The sequence below is a fragment of the Meles meles genome, chromosome 7 (genome assembly GCF_922984935.1).
Source record: "Meles meles chromosome 7, mMelMel3.1 paternal haplotype, whole genome shotgun sequence".
Classification (NCBI taxonomy): Eukaryota; Metazoa; Chordata; class Mammalia; order Carnivora; family Mustelidae; genus Meles; species Meles meles.
Window position 1 is genome coordinate 80,655,519 of NC_060072.1, and position 23,280 is coordinate 80,678,798.

The 23,280-nt window shown below is 42.4% G+C and overlaps 1 protein-coding gene across 7 annotated transcripts in view; it reads right to left on the bottom strand.

Annotated features, from left to right (window-relative positions):
• The window catches only part of PRICKLE1 (prickle planar cell polarity protein 1), a 113,906-nt gene extending 91,514 nt beyond the window's left edge, over positions 1 to 22,392 (bottom strand). For all 7 annotated transcript variants that reach the window (XM_046013423.1, XM_046013415.1, XM_046013421.1 and 4 more), the window contains exon 1: positions 22,161 to 22,392. The gene's annotated coding sequence lies outside the window, so the exon portion shown is untranslated. The remainder of the gene's footprint in view (positions 1 to 22,160) is intronic.
• Between the last annotated feature and the right edge of the window lie 888 nt (positions 22,393 to 23,280).

Consider the following 23,280-nt stretch of genomic DNA (forward strand, 5'->3'; position numbering starts at 1 on the left):
CCAAGACAGGTCAGAAGTGTGGCCGTTACCATTGTTAGGCAGGGAATGCCTTCCTCTTTGAACACACGGCACACACACAAACACGCAGATGAGGAACAGCACAGAGAGAAATTCATTTTAACCCCTGCAAACCTTCATCTTCTCCATCCTTACAACCTAGTATTTATAACTTCTGATGATATGTGACTTGTACATCTTTGGTGTGTAATGAATGTTCACTGTGGATGGAAAGGGGTCCAGTAAGCGCTCACTGGGAGATGAAACTAAAGAAAAACAAATTGAACATATAAACCATCCTTGTATCTGTATACAATGTGCTACTACATAGAGTAGCATTTTTACTATACTTTGGCACATGAGGAACTTGTTTTTATTATTTTATTTTTTGCATTATTTTAAATGACAAAAATCCGACAGGTAAATATTAATGTACAACATGAAAAAGCACACAGGAGTGGTAAATATAGGGAAAAAATGAAGTGACACTACATTTCCTCAAGAAGTTCAACTTAGGTCAGGAAGGCAATTTTTCCCTATTGTGTGCATTTTCAGGACCCCGATGAACTCCAGAAAAAATACAGCTTTTAGTAGAAAAATAGAAAGTAGAAAGAAAAAAATCCATAACTTCATCTTTCAGAGACCAACCAGATATACAAACACTAACACAGATGAATATTCACTTTTTCCCCCCAAAGAGTGAGCACACTCTACTACTTTATCATCTGCCTCTTCCACTTAAATATATCCTGAATATCTGGTCATACAACTCTATCTTCGTACTTTCATTTTTAACAGCTGCATGATTTTCCACCTTATGAATAAATGATCATTTTTCCCCCTTTTATTTTTTTAAAGATTCTATTTTTTTATTTGACACACAGAGAGAGATCACAAGTAGGCAGAGAGGCAGGCAGAGAAGGGGGGCGGGTAGCAGGCTCCCTGCTGAGCAGAGAGCCCGATGCGGGACTCGATCCCAGGACCCTGAGATCATGACCTAAGCCTAAAGCAGAGGCTTAACCCACTGAGCCACCCAGGCGCCCCTCCCCTATCATTTAAAGTCTAAAAAAGCTTTCTGACAGCGTTTTAAAATGTAAAGTTGAAACAGGCATTAAAAATAACTCAGTCAATAAATCAATTCAGCAAAAAGCCTTTATCGTTTTTAATTTCAAAAACAAAATTCTATAAGGTGACATTAAACTTCATAATGCCTTTAGATTTGCAAGTTTTATAAAGAAGAGTTCAAATCCAAGTTCATGTGAAAGAGAAGCAACTGCTTTCAGGTAATACATTTATTTTAAGAGAGGAAAGGTCATTTCAAGTTTAACACTGCCATCTAGTGCCTCCTTTCTTCTGCAGGATGCAGGAGCCTTTCAGTTTAAGGATATTCTACAGTTAACTTTCTGGACCGGTTAACTCGGGTTTTCAATAGCGGTAACTTTTTCAGCCTATGCATCACTCTCTGGTACCAGCTGTGCCGATTAAGGAAATGGATTGTACTGTTCATCTGTCTTAGAGAAAAAGTGAGGCAGAGACTTGAAATTAAAAAGCAGTCATTTATCATCCTTTGCTGACCTAAGCAATTAAACACGACCCCCCCCCCCAAGACAAATTAACCCTTTGAGCTGATGTAATCCCTGGAACAGATGGATCAATAATGGGGACATATCACTCCACCAAGGTCTGTGCTTAAGACGAGCAGCATGGCATTGGAAATTCTGCCCTGACTAGCACGGCTGAAAGACTGTATCACCAGTGAGCAGCACAGATTCTGAATCAGAGTCCCACAGGGACACCTGCTATAGCCTAGATACTCCCTGGGTGACCCAAGGCATTCCTTTGGGAATCGATGTAAAATCAATGTTAGGGGGCACTGGCTAATGGACAAGTAAATTAACGAGGGAGGCACAGCAAAGGAGGCTTCAGCCTTGTGAGATCATTAGCCTTGGAATAGTTCCAAGACACCTGGGTGGTTATATCCACCTACCTGAATTACCATGGAAGTTTCAACTGGATACAGTTCTCTTCCATGAGTCATAAATTATTTAACTTTTACTATGCACTGTTAAACAATTGTCATGTTCCACGCTTAAGTGGCTGCCTTCCAAATGGGGTATGAAATGACTTTGTGATAAAATTCACAGGAGTCCTACCGTATGAAAGAAGCTGTACTACTTTTCGATAACATTCCACTGGCAGCTTAACTGATCAAGATATTTATCTGATTCCAACAAGTCACACACGTATGATTAGGCAATTCTGAATGGCACTCCTATTTCTCTTCTAGAAGACACCTAGTTTATGTATAAGAAAAATGGAAGGTTAAGGGTTTTATATTCATTTCAGCGGATTTCCAAATGCAAATGTGCATCTTAATAAACAAAAAATGCCATGCTCAGTAAGGTCTTGAAAATTATTACATAAACTTTAACACATAGAGTCAAAAGAAAAAGATATTTAGCTTTATTTTAAAGTAACTATTTTGTATATTGGGAGATTATTTTCACATTTACATACTAATATCAACAACAACTCAGTTTAATTTAATATGCAGTAGTTTGTGTAAATTTAACCTTGACCCCAAAGGTCGTTCTAGCAAGTACAAAACCTTTAATTTCCTAGCCTTTATCATGCAAATCCCCTCACACAGCCTCTTAAATTCCACCTTCATCTGGCCATGGGGAAATGTAGAGAACAATGTAGCCTATTTGACCGTGAAAGGAGGTAAACATAATGAATGGCTAAATTTTTGCATGTGTTAATATTATAAAGAAAAGAAAGACAAATATTTTGGGCTTTTTGGGCTTTTCATATTATAAATTCAGTGTAAGTTTCAGAGTTTAAAAAAAAAAAAAGACCAGTTTAAGAGATGTTATTAAGTGGTATTCTAAGAAAAAAAATTACAGGCTATTTCACTCCAAGAGAATTAAAAAAGAAGCGAATAGAAAAAAGAAAATGTCCCTGTAGCTTATGCTATACAGTTGATTAAAAACAAATCCCTGGAACCAGCCTAAGGGAAGGTGAGCCATGCCGCACAAATCCCGGCTGTGTCCGAAACTGCTGGGGAGAAGCAGGTGAACCTCCCAGTCCCCGGCCTTGTGTTTGGAAAGGAGCAGGGATTCTGATGGGTTTTCAGATCCAGCTCCCAGTGCGGAAGCTTGTGGTTATGTACAGGAATATGAACACCTAACAGTCACTTGAGCGGCCTGTGCCTTTGTGTTCTAAGGGTGACACAGAGTTTCACAAAAGTCACACTCACCCTCACCAAGCATCAGAGGGCTCATTTGTTAGTTGAGGCCAAACATCTTTTCTCCCTACTTCAGGTTTACCTGGTTTCCCCCAGCCTGGTTCAGTTACATAATAAAGGATGCCAATCATGGGGTCTTATCTTTGGACCCTCACCCCATTTCCTTCCTTCCACCACCCCCCTTTTCTTGTGATATATAGGAATTAGGTCTATTAGTATGTTTTTTCAGTATTCCTTGAGGGGTGCCTGGGTGGCTCAGTCAGTTAAGCGTCTGCCTTTGGCTCAGGGCATGATCCCAGGGTTCTGGGATCAAGTCCCACATAGGGCTTCTTGCTCAGTGTGGAGCCTGTTTCTCCCTCTGCCTGCCGCTCCCTCTGCTTGTGCGCGCGCTCTCGCGCGCTCTCTCTCTCTAATAAGTAAATAAAAATCTTTTAAAAAATAAGTATTAGTTGAATAAATGAATGAATGAATGAGAGGTAAACTGTAAGTGTAAATAGTTTGGGTAGATTTTACATTACAATTAACTTTCAAAATATATAAGCATTTGCAAATTAAAAAGAATTATTGGGGCACCTGAGTTGTGCAGTCAGTTGAGTGTCTGACTCTTGGTTTCAGCTCAGGTCATGATCCTGGGGTCTTGGAATGGAGCCCTGGGTTGGGCTCCCATCTCAGTGAGGTATCTGCCTGAGTTTCTCTCTCCCTCTGCCCCTCCCCCACCAACTCACATGCACTTTCTCTCTCTCTCCCTCTCTCAAATAAATAAAGCTTAAAAATTTTTTTCTATAAACCCGATTATCTTCATCTCTACTTTGGAACATTTAGACATAGAATCACTGTTTATGGGCCTTTTTTCTTTGAGAAATGTTAAATTATATCACTAACACTTGTTTTTCTTATTTTTTAAAGTAACACAGCACCAATTTTGGAAAAGTTGAAAATGGGACAAAGAAAAAAACCATACTCGTTCCTAATCTGACCACAGTAACATTTTGCAAATCCAAACATATACCTGGAGTCAAGAGGACAGCCATGCAGGGCATCACAGCCAAGGCACCCAAGTCCCCCAGACCCAGGGGGTGGGCCCTCCAGGGAGTCGCCAGGGCAGCCCTACACGAAGTCAGTGGTTTCTGATCACTAATCAGACAGTACTCACTTACACTGAGAAACATAATAGTTGAAAAAATAATTTTCTGTGGGGCAGTCAGCTTGAGAAAGAAAAGTGATACCCGAGGGCTGCTTTATAATATTTGAGTAAAATGACTGAATTATTTTAATGGGTATTTTCATTAACCCAAGACCACCAAAATATACACACCAACCAAAAGACAAAAGGATAAGCCCATTCGAGACACTTCTCCCCGGGGCTCTGTACAATCACACCCAAGAGCTCCCACCCATTTTTCTCTTCACTGATTCTATGTGGCCCACCTGCAATTCTGATGACACCATCAGGCCTCCTTACTCACGGCAGTTCAATTGTTGGCGTCTACAAACAGGTGCCTTAACAGACATGGCTCCCAAAGACTGTAAACTATTTTATTCTAGAAAACTAAGAAATGCAAAGCAAGGGCAATGATCTTTACAATCACCATGTGTTGCAGGAGAGGCATGATCATGGAGATTCTCTAAGATAGCCTTCATTTGGGGCACCTGGGCGGCTTGGCTGGTTAAATGACTGACTCTTGCTTTCAGCTCGGGTCACAATCTCAGGGTCCTGAGAGGGAGCCCCACAAACAGCTCCAGGCTTGCTGGGCATAGAGCCTGCTTAAGATTCCCTCTCTCCCTCTCCCTCTGTATCCTACTCTGCTTAAGTGTGCCTGCTCTCTCCCTCTCCTCCCACAAAATTAAGATAGCTTTCACTTTATTTTTAAGTCAGCTCCACAGCCCCATGTGGAGCCCAACACAGGGCTTCAACTCATGACCCTGAGATCAAGACCTGAGTTGAGATCAAGAGTCAGGCACTCAACTGACTGAGCCACCCAGGCGCTCCTAAGACAGCCTTCAAAGTGATACTATTCTCTGAATTTCGACTGAGAAGGAAAACATATTATTAATTATCTCTCGGCACTGGTACAGATTTTTTCAAACCGTCTTCAAGGAACTGGGGACCCAACAACCCCCATCCCCCAGCTGTGGAGGAGACGAGGCACTGGGAGTGTGCAGTTATGATCTACCAGGTAAAACACATGATGTCTGCTTAAATGTACATTTCAGATAAACCACCAATAACGGCTTTAAGAACATGCAATATTTGGGACACACTTACAGTAAAAAGTATTCATTGTTTATCTGAAATTCAAATTAGCTGGACATCTTAGGTGTTTCCTTAGTTTGATAAATTTGGCAGTCCTAGAACAAACCCTTTTTCTACCTCCCTACTTTTTAGGCTGGAGTTCCAGACTATCTTGTGTTTGAGAAAAGGCCTCACCTATCAGACAAAAAGTTTGAAAACCACTTTGCTAGAGGAATCCAGGCAATGCTCTGACCTCCACTGTCTGTGGGTTTCCCATCAATAAAGCCAAGTGCGTCTGGTTGTTGTGAAAATTAATTAAAGCTTGTAAAGACCTTTGAAATTGGCATGTTCAGCTGCATATGCTACAAAATATTTATCACACGCCAGACTGCCTGAAAACATACTGATTAACAATTAGATGGAAGAAATTCTAAAAGACCTTAAATCGCAATTTTTATGTCACCATATTGAAGAACCCCATGTTGAAACACAGTGGAACCTTCCAACCTAAGACAGTGAGTTTATCTTTGAAAAACAAACATACGTGGTTTGCTTTTAAAAGTAGAGTATATTGTGATGGATTTTTTTTTCCCAGCTGAATCATAATGTTTAAAACAGAAGTTCAAGAAAACAATCAGGAAATGAAGAAAATAGTTCATTCCCTATGAGTCTATTGTCTGCTCTTTCTGCTTGGTAAGATTGTTTTAAGCTTAAAAAAAGTCCTTATGAAAACAAAACAGAGATACCAACACAAGAGAACACATCTGGAGGCCACTTGGTGACATTCGGGGCTCTTCTCCCCCAACCCCCAACCACTAGCTTTCACGGAAAAGTCTTACAGTACTTAAAGCTAATGTCATAAAAGTACAACGCTCATTATATAATGTTGTCTAAACACTTGAGGCTCAGATGGAAACCTGGAGTGAAAATGAAGAGTAAATAAATGTAGCTTGCACCCACGTAACAAGGAAAGGCAGGGTGTAACGACCTGGTGGGCCGGCCAGGGAAATGCGTCTTACTCAGAAGCAAAATCAGCCACAGGGGAGAAAGATGGGATTCCCAATTAAAGTTGTCAAATCCATTCTTACTCCTGACTGAGATTCTATAAAGGGGACACTGAGTGCATGACCAGGAGCGTAATTAATCTTAGGGCCACATGTAAAGACTCACAATCCTCGGGAGTATCATGGTTCCTGCCTTTGCCCTCGCTTTTCCTTCTGCCCAGAATGAGTCATTCTCCAATCCCAACGGCACCGCCCAGTCCTCTTCCATTCTTCCATCTCTAACATCCAGCTCAGCCATCCCCCCTTGCTGAAGCCTTCCTTAGTAGGCCGCCCAGGACCCGTGACTTCCGCCCTCGCCTCAGTCTCGCTGTTACACCCCGGATGTTTCTCTGTTCCTGCCTCTACGGCCGAGTCTCACAGGGAAGAGCTTCGGTGCCTTCCTTCCCCACACGGCGGCGAGCTCCGTCAACGAGAACCGTCCCTACTGCAGGCGTGCACTTCCGCGGCCTAACCCAGTGCCCAGCGAGCCGCAGAGGTCCGCGGAGGTGTGCTGAAATGAAAATGACGCCCCACATTGAAACAAAAACGGGGAAAGTTCACGTGTAATGGTTAATATGTATCTGTCAATGCCATTTCTCTTTACTTTCAAAGACTAGGGGGAAAAAAAGACACAATATGCAAAAGAGCTACCGTCACCTGGAAGCCAATACACACAAGTCAGGGAAAGAGGCGGAAGGGGAAAGGTTCTGTACATCCCATTCAGGAGCTAGAACAGCAGAAACCAGCGTGAACTATTCCCAAGACCTCTCTGCAACCGGGAGGGCCAGCCTCCCAAACCAGGCCATATTCCTGGCCCACCCTCTAAGAGGCTGCTGGGAAGGCCCACAAAGGTGTCATTAAACAATGGTTCTTTCACACACTCATTACCAGCTGTTGGCGTTTGATCTTGGAGTCATGGCTGAAGTGACCCAGATTCAAACTGGTGATTATTGTCACATTTATATAGATAGTCCTTCCTGTTAGAACAGCCCTTCATAGCCCCTTCCGAACCTGTCAAGAGATGTGCCACGGCTCATTGCCACGTTCATCTGAACAATTCATGAACTCCATCTTCTCAGATATAATACAGATGCTAGACTACTTCCCGGTGGGCCATTTGTAACTGCGGGCGCAGCCTAATTAGAATGTGAATGAGATCCAAGGCCCTAAGAATTTGCTTAAAAGTTACCGAGTTAATTAATCACAGTGCTATAAAAATGGAACACCCAGGCCAGCAGGTAATGGGATATACAGCAACATGTAGTATTTAAGATTAACACTGAAAGAGTTTCACCACTTGCTGTGTATTTTCACCAGCTTTTATTTGGAGAGTGGGGAAGAAAAGAATACTATTATGGTTTCAAAAAATATGAGAATGCCACTAAAATGGATGTTAGGCTCTTTTTATTTTCCAGTAAACCCTTTCTAAACCTCCTTAAATTAATTCCAATTTGGTCAATGGACACACACATGTTAAAAAAAGTTATAATCACAATGTGATTACATAAGGGAACATGCTACTTTGAGTTCCACTTTACAAGTTTTCCACATTTCCATAGAGAAACACAGTGCTCACATTTCCAATTTTTAGTGTGAACATAAGCATGCCATTGTTGGAACTATATTAGATTAATAATTTGCTCTTAACATTACTATATTTTTTTAAGTTCCTCATATTAAACTATAATAAAACCTATTAAATCAGAGTTTTGGTAAGGGAAGTATATTTCTCTGAGGTCTTTAAAATATAGCTATTGTTGAATTTTGAACTGGCCTTACGGAATCATGAATAAGGAAATCTATTTTTAAAGTTTCACCTGGCTAATATGAATAATTTTGAGTTAACTGTTAAAATAATTCTAGCCAGGATCTTAGGTAGGGATAATTAATGACAAAAAAAAAAAATGTATCCACTCCAGTTTATTATCAACCCCCCCCCCTTGAAGTTACAGCCTCTAAATCCAGTATTTTAGAATTAGGGAATTTTGAGCCTAAAAATTCATTAGGACCCTCTTTTTATAATTGAGGAAGCTGAGGCACAGAGTGGCTAAAAAGTCCAGAGAATTAAGTGACTTATCCAAGATCATATGCAAGTTAGTGGCAGGAGAGGCTATAATTACCTAAAAGCATTTAATACAGAATGAACATACAGGTGCTTGGGTGGCTCAGTTGGTTAAGCGACTGACTCTTAATTTGGGCTCAGGTCATGATCTCCGTGTTGTGAGATCAAGTCCCCACCCCACTGGGCTCCACGCTGAGTGTGGAGCTTGCTTAAGATTCTCTCTCCCCCAAGAGGGGCCTGGGTGGCTCAGTGGGTTAAGCGTTTGCCTTTGACTCAGGTCAGATCTCCAGGTTCTGGGATCAGGCCCCACATCAGGCTTCCTGCTCAGCACGGAGTCTGCTTCTCTCTCTCTCTCCGCCTCTGCCCACCCCCCCCAACTGATAATTCTGTCTCAAATAAATAAATAAAATCTTAAAAAAAAAAACTCCCTCCCTCTGCCCATCCTCCCCCCTCTACGCCCCCAAAAGATGAAAATAAACAGCAATATTTACTAAACAACAAAACATCATCAGTCACAGTGTTTGCTTATTTTCCCTTTCTTTTCTTTGCTTTCTTTCCTTCCTTTCCTCCGTCCTTCCCTCCCTCCCTCCTTCCCTTCCTTCCTTCCTGAAAAGTGAAACGTTCTTTTATGTAGGAACTGCCAAGCCAAAGCTCCTTAGGAAGGTACATCTTGAACTAGCAAGCAGCTCCTTCAACAGTAAATTGGGAAAACCTTGGTTAAACCTTCACACAGATGCAGCAAAAATAAATGAGATGAATTTACAACTGCTTTGTGTCTGTTGGAGGTATTAGTCTTATTATCAGTAAAGACCCCCCACAGTTAAAACATGATAATTTCTGGACAAATAAGTGGGCTCAGCTCCTTAAAAGGAAACTTGAGCCACTGCCTATTTAGCCCTGGAAGGTGAGACATTAAAATAATAATTTTAAGCAACCAGTTTTCCAAGTAAACTAGTTGAAATCACTTAAAGGATTAGCTTTTTCACCTCTGGAATTTAAGCCAGAGGATTTCTTGAGTGAAAGATGGGCCACTACCCTTGTTTTAACATACAATGAAACACCACAAGTTTGTCTGAAGATAGTGCCTCTATTTTTGGTAAAGGTTATTAAGTAGTATGGATATATTATGAAGAGGGGTCACATAGCTTCCCTGCTGCAAACATTCAATCTTCTATTAATATAGCGAAAGTCTGCTATTTAATTACACTTCATTGATCACTTTATGGGGGGTGGGGGAGAGGGGTATTCTATCTGCCTTTTTCCTCATACTCTTATCATGTTCCTTTGGCTTTATTCAGATAAGAAAGGAAACAGCTCAGAAACTTTACTTCAGCTGCAAAAAGAAAACAAAACAAAAAACCTACACAGACTCAAACAACACACAGGAAAAATCTTTGTTCTGAAAATTTTCACTCAGACAAAAACAGAACACTGGGTTCTATTTGTCTTTATTTTATATGTAACATTAAAACAGTCCACAAAACAAAAACAAAAACAGAAACAAGAAAACGGTCCACAAATGCCTATCCTGTACAACAAGGGTAGCCATTTGCTAATTTCATTATAAGAATGAGAATATGAGCATAAAGCTCTCCAACTTGCTCAGCAATCCGCACTCTTTTAGATTGGAAGGGGGTCTCCCCATTTGAAGCACAGCTAGCTCCCTGTATTTTTGCAGTCATTCATTCTGCAGGAATTTATTAAGCACCTTCTATGTGCCTCTAAGACTGAGGATAAGGCAGTGGACAGCATAGACTTCTTCATGGAGCAGCCAGCCATAGTAAGCTTCTGTCTGATAGTGGTAAAGTGCTATGGAGGAAAGTGAGGCAGGGTGAGGAGGGTCTCAGAGGTGCTGGGTGATGGCTGGGCAGGCAAGAGTGCTGCTGTTTTATACGCGGTGATTAGGGAAGGCTTCCCTGATATCAGATGACTCTTCAGCAGAGACCTGAAATGATGCAAAGAGCTATGATCCCACCTGGAAAAACCTTGTCCTTTTTATATTAGCTTGTCAAGTCTAGTCAAACAAGGAGATTAGCTGTGAAACGTCTGGAAAGTGAAACCTACAAATAATAAAGCTTTATACAATACTTTGAACCAGCTCTCAATTTATCTCCAATGATCCTTAAACCCTGTTTAGCTACAGCTTAATCTTTTTCCTGACTAAAATGCCTCACAGTATCTCTTCACTTAATGACTAAAAGAGAGAGTTTTCCAGTTACACTGTGCAAACAACTCAAGTAGATAATGAAGGTAGAAACTTCCACTCTGAGGTCCTGATTATTTGATTTGGCAATGGGCATACAGTGGGAAAAAATGAGCTGGAGTAGCTGACTTTGTTACTGGTCATGCCTATACAGTGAAAGTTCAAAGGAAACTGGACAGTTATCCAGGTTTTAAAATGGTGAGTTTTGGGGTGCCTGGGTGGCAGGCAGTTGGTTAAATGGCTGCCTTCAGCTCAGGTCATGATTCCAGGGTCCTGGGATCGAGCCCCACATCGGGCTCCCTGCTCAGCATGGAGCCTGCTTCACTCCTTCCCTCTGCCTGCCGCTCTGCTTACTTGTGCTATCTCTCTGTCAATTAAAAAAATAAAATCTTTAAAAAAAAAAGGTGAGTTTTTATTTTTATTTTTTTTAAGATTTTATTTATTTATTTGACAGAGAGAGATCACAAGTAGGCAGAGAGACAGGCAGAGAGAGAGAGAGAGAGAGAGAGAGGGAAGCAGGCTCCCTGCTGAGCAGAGAGCCCAATGCGGGACTCGATCCCAGGACCCTGAGATCATGACCTGAGCCGAAGGCAGCGGCTTAACCCACTGAGCCACCCAGGCGCCCAAAAAGGTGAGTTTTTAAAGTCCTCCCATTTTAATTAAAAATAAAACAGAGGAAAACCCCACCCACATGAAAGGCAACATCTAACAACAAAAAATACCAAGTAATAGGTCAGTATAAATTTCTTATTTTGTTTGTGCTATATAGAAACAGCCAGTAGTGATACTGATTTAAGTTCTTTCAATTTACTCTATGTTCTACAGTAATGGTAATAACGGATAATGACAGGAAATAATCCAAATTTTCAAAGACCAAAAAAGAAAAATCAAAGAAACGAAATGGACAATAAACTCTTTTGATCAACTTTTATAAAACTATGCAACCAAAAATTTATTATAAACTTTTATTATTTATTACCAATTATTCTTATTGTATTATCAATGCTCGATAATAAAACTTTTAGATGCATCACGGTTATTTGAGAAAAACTGAGAGTGTGCTTATCACACTTTATTGAGACTCTCTAATTAATCTTCTCTATAATAAAAAATATATATACAGTTTGGACAAGAACCTCTGTATAATATGGATCTGGACAGCTTTAAAGCACTTCCTATGTTATGAAAAATATGATATGGAATCATGTCTATAAAAAGATCAAAATAACTGTTGGCCATAAAAAAGTTATAATTAGCTAGCTTACTTCACTAATCAAAAAACTGGGAATTGGCAATTCTGTTGTTAAAAAGGACAAAGGGTGGGGCGCCTGGGTGGCTCAGTGGATTAAGCCGCTGCCTTCGGCTCAGGTCATGATCTCAGGGTCCTGGGATCGAGCCCCGCGTCAGGCTCTCTGCTCTGCAGGGAGCCTGCTTCCTCCTCTCTCTCTGCCTGCCTCTCTGCCTACTTGTGATCTCTCTCTCTGTCAAATAAATAAAATAAAATCTTAAAAAAAAAAAAGGACAAAGGGCTTAATCAGACATAAACTTTATTAAGAAATCTGTCTTGATAAGAATCTATTACAAAATTTTTTTTAAGATTATTTATTTATTTATTTGACAGAGAGAGTGATCACAAGTAGGCAGAGAGGCATGCTGAGAGAGAGGGGGAAGCAGGCTCCTCACTGAGCGGAGCCAGACACCGGGCTCAATTCCAGGACCCTGAGATCAGAAGGCAGAGACTTAACCCACTGAGCCACCCAGCTGCCCTCTATTTAAAATTTTTAACCTTTGTAATTAAAAATATTTAAAAATAAGACTTAAAATTGTAATGAAGTTGTGAATTTGTCTGAGAAGCTCTGAAACCTTTATGGTGATAATGGTTGGGTTGCATTTCTTAAACTGACCCATATTAAGATAACCACAGAAAACTAGACATTCATTCATTCATTCAACACAACAGCCACCCAAACATAAGGCCACATGGAAAACAACTATGTCTTTCATAAGATAATCTGTTTTTTAACAGAAAGTGAATTACACTTTTAAATAATATGCCCTTTTTTCCCAACCTCCAGATACCTTTTCAGAACTACCTCTGGATTTTTTATTTCCCCCTTACTATTTTTTGATTAAATTGTGTTTTGAATCTGGTATAGCTGACACACAATGGTACATTAGTTTCAGGTGTACAACTTAGTCCTTCAACTTCTCTATATGTTTTGCTGTGCTCCACGCGAGTGTAGCTACCATCTGTCCCCACAGAGTTCTATGAGGATATCACTGACTCTGTTCCCTAGGCCACGCCTTTGATTCCTGTGACTTATTCATTCCAGAACTGTAAGTCTCCCATTCCCCTTCACCCACTTTTTACAATCATCAGTTTGTTCTATTTATCTGATTCTGCTTTTTGTTTGCTTATTCATTTGTTTTTCTAGATTCCATATATGAATGAAATCATATGGTATTTGTCTTTCTCAGCCTGATTCATTTCGCTTAGCATAATACCCTCTAGGTCCAATCATGCTGTCATAAATGGCGCAATTTCATCCTTTTCTACAGCTCAGTGATATTCCATTATTTATATTATACATTTTAAACACACACACACATACACACATATACACACACACACACCCCATCTTCCTTATCCACTCACCTATTGATAGAAATGAAGGTTGCTTCCATATCTTGGCTATTGTAAATAATGCTGCAATCAACACAGGAGTGCACACATACATCTTTTCGAATCTGTGTTTTTGTTTTCTTTGGGTAAATAAATACCCAGGAGGGGAATTACTGGATCATATGGCATTTCTATTTGTAATTTTTTATTTTAGGACTCTTCTACTGTTTTCCACAGCAACTGTACCAACTTACACTCCCACCAAGAGTGAACAAAAGTTCCTTTTTCCCCACATCCTCACCAACACTTGTTACTTCTGTACTTCTGAAATTAAATCAATGAAATCAGCTGTTAATTTGGACAAAAAAACACACACAAATAAGCAATCAATACACTATGGAGTATCCCCAAAGTCTGGACACATAGGGGAAATATGTATTTATTATGCTGTTTTCCAGATGAACAATTATATCCACTGTGTTAAATTTGGAAAGGTATCCAAAAGGTTGACGAAAAGCATATTGGGCATATTATTTGAAAACATAACACTACATTTTCAAGAAGTCTCCTGACTTCTTGGGCTCTCTATATTTGTGGAGCATCTACCGTGGGCCAGGCACTGTGTTAGGCACTGGGTACACAATGGTGAAGAAACATGGTCCCTTCCTCACATTAATTACCATCTATTTACAAGAGTGGAACACAGATATTCCTGGAAGTGGGTTAGAATGATATGTATAAATTTTGTACAGCAACGTTAGGAATAAACATGGAGGTGCAGAAAGGAAGGGAAAGGAAGGAGGGAGAAAGGAAAGAAGGAAGGAAAGTAGTTCAGCCTCATAGGATTAGAAGCATAACATTTTAGAATCAGAAGGAAATCTTCGAGATCATCTAATTTAGTGGCTCTTAAGCACAGCTGTGCTTCGGATTACCAAAGAAGGTTTTCCAAGCTAAATGTGCAAGACCCCACCCAAAGCCACTGCCTGAAAATCTCTGTGTAGTTGTATTTTGAAAAAGCTCCATAGGAGTTTAGGATTCAAACCTTTGCTTAATATATACTGATCTAACCTAACTCCCTCACTTATATGTGAGGAAATTGAGGCCCAGAGAGGTTGAGAGGCTCACCCAAAATCACACAGCTATATTGCAGTCCAATTTTTCTGATTTTCAGAAAAAGACTATAGAAAAACTGTCTTTTTCTGCAGTATTATGCCACATCACCACTGCCTACTCTTGAGCTCTGCTCAAGAAGAAACAGGATAAAACTGACCAACACTTTCTAAAAGTTACTGAACCAAAGTAAAAAGCCAGTGTCTATGGGCAACACAAACATAATTAACAAAAAAACCCATCACACACCACAGTAACCTCGTTGCTTCCTCCTTAAACAGCCAAGTCAACCTAGTTTAAAACACTCTCAAACAGGGACACCTGGGTGGCTCAGTGGTTAAGTGGCTGCCTTTGGCTCAGGTCATGATCCCAGGGTCCTGGGATGGGGCTCCCTGCTTGGCAGGGAGCCTGCTTCTCCCTCTCCCACTTTCCCTGCTGTGTTTCCTCTCTTGCTGGGTCTCTCTCTGTCAAATAAGTAAATAAAAATCTCTAAAACAAACAAACAAAAAAAACCTTCTCAAATAAATATCATTATTCTTATCAGTTTCTCATTTCAGCACTGCAATGAATCATAATTTTGGTTTTCATGGTAAGGAGGGAGAGAAGAAGAGAATGATTTTTCTGGCTTACTCCTTAAAAATTCAGAAGGTTAAAAAAAAAAAGGTTTCTAATACCTCAGTATAGAAGAAAGCCTGGTCTGCTTTTAACACGTTTGGCAGTACTTAAGGACATGTTTTTGGCTATTAGCCTGGCAAGCTGTTTAAGCTTATAGAAGGCCCACAAAGGGAACTTCTATGATTAAGTTAGTTAAACACAAACATCTTCTCTGTATATTTTATTCCCTCCCTTCACATTCACAAAAACATAAAAGGCTAAAACATTTTAGAACGAGGTGAGGGAAGCAAGTTATTTATCACTTCAGCTCCTTTCTTGAGGCTTGTGTAAATAAGAACTAAAGAACTCAATGAAATTATTCATATGATCCTTGCAACGAACAAAGCTAAGCATCAGAAAGCAGTTCAGAATTCCTCTGAAGCATATGTATTTTCTTACAAGAAACATCTGTGATTCTCTAATGTACTTCAGACCTAACTTTATCTCTTTTTAAAAATTATGTAACATGCACACACTTCAAGCACCAAACATACTTATTAATTACATAGTCACGGAAGAATTTAAAATGCCGTCTTTTTTTTGACACACATTATAGCAAGTATTTCAACACTCGAGCACTAAGCAGTCTTCTCACATAAAATCTAACAGTTCCCTAAATTGTTTGGAACTGATGTTTTAAAACAAAACAAAATGCCACACTATCTAGCTCTTTTCCAGATCCTAACTAAGGAACTTAGATTATTCAAGCATGTAAATAACATAGCTGGAAATATCAATTACAGCTAACAAGTCATGAGTGTTTTCAGAAGATTACCATATTATTTGCTTATCAGGGAGATAAAAGGGGGAAAAAAAAGAAGTGCAAATGCTTTTGGTGAAACTGTAACATGGTTTAAAGCAGTTTACTATTTTTAGACTGAAAGAGTGGTGTGTATACATTTGTATTTGTGTGCGCCCGTGTGCTTGCGCACCCAGAAGACAGCGTTTTAACTAGGGCGGTGGAGCTGGCCAATATAGAAAAGGGTTTTAATAGCCTTTCTATTTCAACCATAGTTACTGTGGGCTTTGTCACTATAGCAATGGGCCTGGGTGGGGCAAGTATCTGGCAGGCTGGGGTGCTCAGCTGGTAAAGCAACACAGACCTCATTTTACCTCGAGCTGAGCAAATTTTCTCTAAGAAGGTTGGCTTAATTGAAAGACAGTTTGTAAGGATAAAGGAGAAGTCTAAGCATCAGTTGGTGAGCACTTCTCCCCAGGACACTGCTATACTAAGCCTACCCTCGCACCTCCTGCATTGGATCAAAGACCTCCACTATCACTCCTTGGTGGTAGTACCCTGGATTGAGGCAGTAACCTAACCTCCCGGATCTCAATGATTCCTAGCAGCCTGGGTTAATTTCAGCTGTCTCTATAGGGGCTACATGAAACATGGCATTTACAAATTTGGATTATACAGCACTATTTATTACACTATGGAAGATTTCCAAAAATGCCAGAAGAGACGTTGGCATTTATGCAAGTCAACTACTGTTCAACCCAAAGGAGCACTATACTCTATAGGATGTTTTTTACCGGGATTGAAAGAGCCTATGTGAAAACACCTTAATTAGGACCATCTTAGCACCTCAGTTACTGGATACCCTCTAGCTCTAGGTGTTATGTTTCAAATGGGCCAACAAACCAACCTGGAAACAGAACTCTCCAGTCTTGTAACCAATCCCTTCACTCCAAGTCCTGAGAGTGTATATTTTCTTATTTTCAGATTTAATAAGTCAAGTGTACCTGGTAGCTATTAAAAGATTTAAACCACTACCATTTTTAAAAGGTTTCAGTGTTCAGAAATTTCAAGCCCACAGAGGGGGGGCCGAGCTCAAGGGTTTGGTGGCTACAGAATGGTGGAATTATTTGCTGGTCTCCCCCGACCCCTTTAAAGAATATTCTTACTGATCTCTCTCTACTCCTTTTAATGTGTTTTTAACACATGATCACGGGCTCACAAAAGTAAAATACAAGAATCTGAAGAAAGGACAATGTATCAAATAGTCTCCAGGGACCGAAAAAGATAATTATAATGACAGATTGCTAAGGAAGGGGGGAGGGGCTTGAAAACATTAGCCACTTACAATATGCAATCAGATAACCTTTCCCCCTCTTATTCTTTGGGGAGATCCAAACTACTATACGACGTTTCTTTAAAATTTCCTTTAACGAACAGTTCAGTTATGCTTGCTCAAATCCAAAGGCCATCCCAGAAAACCTGGGTGAATACTGTATCATGGTAAGTGGTGTCTACTTTATATCAGACTTTTTTTTTAAGGCAACAAAAATGGGGGGGGGGTATAAAAAACTTCACAGGAAACCAAATAGCCTTTATTTAAATTAAAAGCAATCACAGCCTGATTCTTGGAACATGCTTCGAAATGCTTTTTGGCATGCAGCTGCTACATGCCGCCAATATTGTGTGTAATTGGAAACATTTCAAACAGAATTGTTACCAAAGTCAAAGACCATAATTGCGAGCTGTGGGATCTGTGCCTCAGATAAAAGAAGGGCAGCTGAGTGAGAGTTCACTGCACTGAGGAGTCTACTTACGGGTCTGCATCTGACTGCAGTATTAACACTGCATTACTGACAAATCTTTCTTTCCAGAGACCCAGCGAGAAGAGAAGGAAACAGAGGAGCATACACAAAGCAAAAGCTGGTGGGTGCTATAAATCAGCAACCGGGACAAAACTCTGAGGAGTGTATGACTTCAGTACTCGAACAACTGAAATAACATAGCCTTAACTTTTTTTTTCTTCCTGAAGTGCAATCCACTAGAAATGAAAGGCATCTCTCCCAAGAGTTTACCCCAAATCCACCAGTGAGAAAAATGCAACTGTAGTTTAATTGGTCAGTGGGATCACTTAGGACCAAACTTATGGACAGTGTCAGGGGCCGGGGCGGGGGGGAGTTAAGTAAAGGTAAATGACAGCTGCCTGCTAGTTTACAGCTTTAAGTTTTTCAAATGTTTACATTGGCATCTGCTTTGCTGACATTTTTATTTGTATTTTAAATTGAAAATCTCTTTTTCTAGGGAAATGAAGGTGGAAAGCTCTAATCAGTTCAGGCTGGGCACTCATTCTTGTTCCTACAGAGGTCCCTTCAAAAGGGACCAAAATGCATTTAGAGTTCAGTCTAAACAAGCGAACAAAACAGAGACACAAGAAGAATTATTACATTTTCTTTGAGAGGTTTTGATCCCCTCTCAGTAACTGGAAATAGTGCCAGTGGACCCTTGGCTCAGGACTGGCTCCTGGAAAAATCGTGTCATTCTGGCACACTGGGAAGTGATCTGATTCTTCTGTCATATCTCCGCGCCAGAAGTGTCCTGACATCAGCGTGCTCCAACTTGCAAAGTGGGTCTCCTACCACCATCTCTGCTTCAGGAGAGAGGGGAATGAGGGAAGGCCAGGCTTCACTGGATCCCCCAAGCACTCGGGCCAGACCTCTTCCCTGGCTCCCAAGGGTCCTTCACTGACACATGTGTTATCCTCCTGGACCTCAGTTACCGGGGGAGTTGAGGAGGTGCACTTGCGTGTATGTGAGATGGGGAAGTCCAGAAGTGGGGGGTGGCGGTGATGAGTGCTGCTGTGGTTCCCTGGTGCCATCTCTGTCCCTGGCACTCTGTTCTGGAGCGCGGGCTCCATAAGCTGCCTGAGGTTTCGAGGAACTGCAACAACGCAGGACTTGGCACCCAGATTATTGTACTTTCTTCTCCCAACGTGTTTGCTCTCACACCAGCCTTCAAAGATATTAGCGCACAATATGGAAACACTTTATTCTGTGACCAGAAGAAAAAGCACTAATGGTCCTTTAAAACACCAACCAACCAACCAACCAAGAAATGCAATTCATTCACTTCCCTAACTCCTTAGGGAATAATTACATGGGGATTTAAGCAAACTGAATATTTTCACAGTCCTAAGAGTTAAACAACTGATATTATTTAATATAAAATGAGAAAAAAAGAGAACTACTTTTCCAAGAAGACAGAACCTATCCTGGTCCAGTGGCATCTTTAACATTTTTATGCACAGATGAGAATCACTTTGACTTTTTAAATTATTTCCCTTCTTTAAGAAGAAAAATTCCCTTTTACGAACTACTTTAACCAGGAAATTAACTGCAATCAACTAGAATACTGGTAATGATATTTTTTTCCCTGAAAATCATCTCCCCATAATATTGGAAAACACAAACCATAGATATAGGCCATTAAAAGTTACTTAATTACTAGAAAGTAATTTTTAAAGATTCTTATTTCATTTCATGAGTACTATGAACACTCACTCCTAATATTCAACTTTTGTGTTTTGCTTTCAAGTAATTATAAAACTTTTTAGAAAAATTATTGTACAATGTGACTTTTTAAAAACAGATTTCAGCTTACTTTTTAAAAATCCTTCATTAGAGAAACCTCAAATTTCAACCTTTTTTCTTTTCTTTTGTGTCTTTTCAGAGCCGTCATAGGAGAGGATATTAGTAGCAACCATACTTTTATCCACATCTGGCTCTAAACTTAATAGTTAGCTATTAACCCAATAAGTAGGTTTTTTTTCTTCCCAGATGATACCAGATTTTATTTGCATGACCAAAGCTGACTCACTGCAATCCCCTTTATTATAGAGACAAATGGTGGTTCCATGGAACTTATTAAAACATGATAAACTTTTTAAGTTTCATTGGTATTGCTAGCAGAACTGATTGAATCTGTCGTTTTAGTAAAACATATCACTTTTCTTTTGAGAAAACCTGTAAATCAAGAGGGTCACTCAGTGAAAAATCAACACTAAGTACCACATTAAGGATGGAAAAAGGAATGTCCCAAACCTATTTGCTCACATCAACATGGCTACCCTCTGTGCACCATCCAGTTTTTCCCCCTTCCCTTCCCCCCTCCTCCCCTCCTTCTTCTCTTCCTCCCTCCTTCCTTCCCTCCCTTCCTGCCTTCCATCCTTCCTTCCTTCTTTCCTAGGTTTATTTACAAGAATGAGTCAGTATCGTTAGCCATGACTTATTAAAACAGATTTTTGAGTTCATCAGCAAGTGAGCTGACTCTTAACTGTGGGTAATGTCCATTTATTTCTAGAACCTTTACTTTTAATATGTGGAGCACATGCATTGTTAACCTTTAAATCCTCTGTATAAACATTTCTGGTAGGGCTTGTAAAATACCTCCTTCTGTGTTTCCTGACTCGCCAGTTGATGGCATTTAGAAACCCTCTGGTACCAGCAGGTGCTGTATTTTGCTTTCTTCAAGCTCCAGCTGGGCTACAATGACAGATTCCTGTCCCAGGCCAAACCCAGCCACCTAGGCTAGAACCACATTGGAGGCAAACTGAACCGGGCCCCACCAGACAGCAAGATAAATGGCTGCTGTTTAAGTTTAAAATCCCTTGGTGGGAGTAAATATTGTTCCAGGGAAAAAGGCTTGACAAATATTGCGTCATCCTTCCAGAGCTGTCTTGATTAAAGCAGAATCTCTGGATTAAGTTGGTGCTCAATTCAAAATGTATCTATCTTGCTGTCATGGGATTTTCCCCCTCCTTCCTAGAGTCTGAAAACGCACATTGTTGAGGATGGTCAAATAAGACCGCGGCCTCCCAAGGGGCTGCAGTCCACTCCTGATAATAGAAGGCGGCGGAACACTGACACTTCACTGAGGAGAATGGAGACAGCAAAGGCTTAGTGGGAAAAGGCCAGTTGTCACCTAAGTGACAGGCAACAGCTGAGCTCACACATCTGGAGCCAGACCAGGGCAAACATTCGGCAACCCTTGCCAGTCTACACCTTGGGCCTGTCTGAAGGGGCAGAGAGAAGTTCCCTTTCCTTCAAAAGTACGTTAAAAAAAAATATCTGATGGTGAATCACATCAATTACATAACGCCAGCTGCTGCAGGCACAGCCTTCTGAAGTACTGGTTAAGAGGAGGAGGTACACACAACGGCAAGGCGTGCTCACATACAATTTGGTCGAGTAGAAAATGTCCTTCATAAAATCCATCCTAAAAGTCATAGATGCTTGCCTGCTCTTTATAGCACAAATGGGTCTGAACTCCTCTGAGCACGGATCTCCACATGCTCTTCCCCTTCCGGCAGGTTCCCGGGTGTGTTCTTCACCTTGTTCACGGCCCAGATCTGTCTCCCATACTCTTTCTAAAAGCAGCAACCAAATATGTTTGGGTTGTGATTCCGAATCCTCCTTAGGCAAGCCATCACTCAGTGTGCTGCCAGCCATCCTCCCCCAACCCTGCCTCAGTCTTCAGCCTGCTGAAGACAATCTGTGGGCAATTTTTCCAAAGTCCCCGAAATAATATGACACTGCCGAGCGTCACTGGCGATGTCGTTTGTTTTTCTTAGAGGGCAATGAAAATTTAAGAGCTTTCTGCTGCATCCTGAGTCCCGGTCCTGCTAATTATTGCCATGCCCAGTTTCTCCAACTTTTTCTGCCTAAAGGGAGGAAGACGCTCCCATTCTTTTCCACATACGTGCTACATGCAGAAAACACCTCTGTCGGGGCGGGAGGGGCCGGGGGAGCTAATGCACCCCTGCCAAAAAGCAATCGGCCCTTTCCGCAGAGCGTTCCGGAGCACCCTGCCTCCCGACGCCAGTAGGTGACAGGCGATCCTAAGCGGCGGACACATGCCAAAACACCATCGCCTCAACTCTGGGGCCACCAAACGGGGTTCCACGCAGAAGAGAATCGGGGGAAGAGTTGGTTGTGATGCAGCAAACAGGAGCCATGCGGGCAGCCTATCTGAAGCCCTCTTGGTGTTACAGCTCCGTATCCGCTTTCAGTGTCTACACAGCCCGACAAACCGATTCTGCCCTTCTCTCCCTTTTTTTCTGCTCTGCCCGCCCAGTCTGGATGTCACAGGCCCCCGCAGTGACACCCTAGGTGCCCGGCCCTTCCCCTGCGGCGCTCGCCCCCCACTGCCGCGCCGCAGCCCCTCTGCAGAGCCGGCCGGAGCCGGGCTGCCACTCACCCCGCGCGAGGCAGCGAGAAGTCGGCTGGACGGTCCTCCGCGCCGCGGCAGGTCTGCGGAGCTGCGGTCCGCCGCGTCAGGGGTGGGCGAAGGCGGGCAGCGAGCGAAGCATCGAGAGCCCGGCCAGTAGCCGTGCGGACCGCGGCGCCCCTCGGGGAAGTCAGCGCAGGCGGCGCGAGGCTGGCATGTTCCGGGGCGCGCTGTCGGGCGGCGGCGGCCGCGGAAGGCGGCGCTCACAGCGGGCTGCAGGCGGAGTGCGCTCGGATTCCCTAGCCCCGCGCCGCGGCGCCGCCGCGCACCCCGCCCTCGGCCTCCGGGGCCCGGCGGGAGCGAAAACGCGGAGCGCGGACGCCGCCGCGGGATCCAGGCCGCTCGGCGCGCGCGCCCACGCGCACCCTGGCTCGGCCCCGAACGGCCAGGTCCCTGCCGGACTCCGGCGGGCACGCGGGCTCGGGGCGCCGAAGCAGGGCGTGCGGGCGGGTGGCGAGCTGGGCCGGACCGGCTGGCCGAGCAGCCGGCGGAGCCGAGCGAGGGGCGGGTTATCTGCAAGGCGAAGTTCACCCAAGCGCAGCCCAGGTTCTCAAGTGCGGCTGGGTCGTCTCCTCTGCCCCGCCCCCGATTTTTTGCTCCCTCCCCCACTTTTTTTTTAACCAACAATCCTGATAGATTGAAAGACAGGAAGGGTGAAGGGGGGAAAAGACAAACCCAATTTCCTCTGATCAAACGGTTTGGGGATTGCCTATTTGGGTCCCTTTTCACTTGGTGTGTGTGTGCTGGGAGAGAGGGTAGTTAATTAAACTCTTCGATTCCTTCCTGCGCGCCTCGCCCCGCTGGGGACCCACTTGGACTCTGTCCTATCTCGTGTAATCCTACAGGCTGGGCTGTCTCCGCCGGGAGGAGAGTCAGCGTCTAGTTCCTTCCCGTCCCCTCCTCGACGGTCCCAGCATCTCCAAGAAAACCTCCAAGTGTGGGGAGTGCGTTGGAGAACCTCAGCCCACCCTCGATGTCCAGAGCCTGACCCAAGTTAGCATGGCTTACTTAAAGTCGTTTTCACACTGTTAATTTGGTCACGACGATCGTTTTTCGCTGGCCAACGACTCTCCAGGTTTTCTCTCTGCCC